This window comes from Nesoenas mayeri (genome assembly GCF_963082525.1).
Source record: "Nesoenas mayeri genome assembly, chromosome: 8".
NCBI classification, from domain to species: Eukaryota; Metazoa; Chordata; class Aves; order Columbiformes; family Columbidae; genus Nesoenas; species Nesoenas mayeri.
The window spans coordinates 5,534,999-5,536,629 of NC_137554.1; positions in this window are offsets into that span (position 1 = coordinate 5,534,999).

A 1,631-nucleotide genomic window follows, 5' to 3' on the forward strand; every position below is an offset into this window, starting at 1 on the left:
CAACAGTCTGTGCAAGGTCTATTTAACGCTATCGAAATACGCTATAAATCTATAAATTGACACTAGAGGAAAAGGCAAATAAATAAGGAATGTTGTGGAGTAGCTGGGCCAGCGTCACTAGGGTAAAATAACTCCTGTTTATTCCAGAAGCCATATAGAAACATTAAGGTCACAGATGTTTTCCTTGCAAAAGGACTTTGACTCGTTTCCTCCTCATATTTCATGCAAAAATCCTAATCTGTAAACACATGAACCACCGTCAGCCAAGTCATTAATTATTTCACTGTCAGCCACTTTTTCTTTACAAATCATCAGTAATTTCTAATGGGTACCGAATGTTAAGTGACTTTAGATTTATAATGCGTGCTCCACAGTCGGCAGCAGCCGTCTCTCGTGTCTGTGCTAAAATCGGGGCACATCGTGTGGTTTTAATAGGGGGTTTTGTATGAAAAAGGACCAGCAGGACAGCGATGGTCACTGTGACAAAGGCTGCAGTCGCCTACAAAAGCTGTTAACAACTAATACGAATTAGATACATCCATACAGAAAGTATTTTGCATAAACATTCCCATCGTAGTAATTGTTGAGTTATTTCTGTGTCAGGCTTAGATCGCGATAATATTTCCCTGTAATGTTGAAGAATTGTTGAATGCAGACGCTCGGCGTATTTGTTTTTCATAAGCAGGGTGGGAAAGAAGGGGGGAAATTTAGCCTGTACATCACTTTATTCTACAATTTAAATTCCTCGCGGCAAGGGGTTGGATTTTTTTGCCTTTGTGGATGTTTTCTGTACATTCAGATGTTTGCAAACTCCCATTTTTCTTGTGTTTAGCCAGACTTGGGTGGAGCTGATGGCAATTTGAAGCCAGCAATCTGCAGGGTTATGTTGGACCACTGATTGAAAACAATAATAATAATAATAATCCACCCATTTAGTAGGTTTTTTGTTCCTTTCTTGGCATTCCCTGCTCTTCCCTGGGATGAATTATTTCTCTTGTAAACTGGGATCAATAATAAATCGCCTTTCAGCGCTGGGAGGGTTGAGGGTTCGGAGGCCGAGGGGCCATTCCACTGTTTTATTTCAGTTTTATTAAAAGAGAGGGTATGAAACACGTTGTATCTCGCTTGTAACTTTGTAGAAACGCTTGTGGATGCAAATAAAAGCAGCTCTTCCCTTCCATTGCCGGGCGGCTGTTGTGTGCGTGTGTGGTAATTCAATCTGGGGTTGTGTTGAAGGAAGGGACCTTAGGGGTGAGCGAAGCCGAACTACAACTCCCGGCATGCCCCGGGGCACGCGGGTGGTGCTGATAGGCGGTGCCGACGCGGTGCATGCCGGGAGTTGTAGTCCTGCGCCACGCGCATGCGCGCCTCCCTCCTCCCCCGCCCCTCCTTTTGTCCACGTCGCCCTCTCCCCGGGCGTGCCGCCGCCGCCGTCACGTGCCCCTCCCGCCCCGCTCCCCTATTGGCCCGGCGGGGCGGCGCGCGCGGAGCCACCCGGAAGCCGGCGGCGCGGAGGCGGTTTCCTTGGCTACGCCACAGGAAGCTGAGGGCCCGGTCCCTTCCGGCTGCGCGTCGGCGCTGGGAGCCGCCGGAGCCGCGGCCGCTGAGGGGCGGGATGGGCCGGGGCCGGG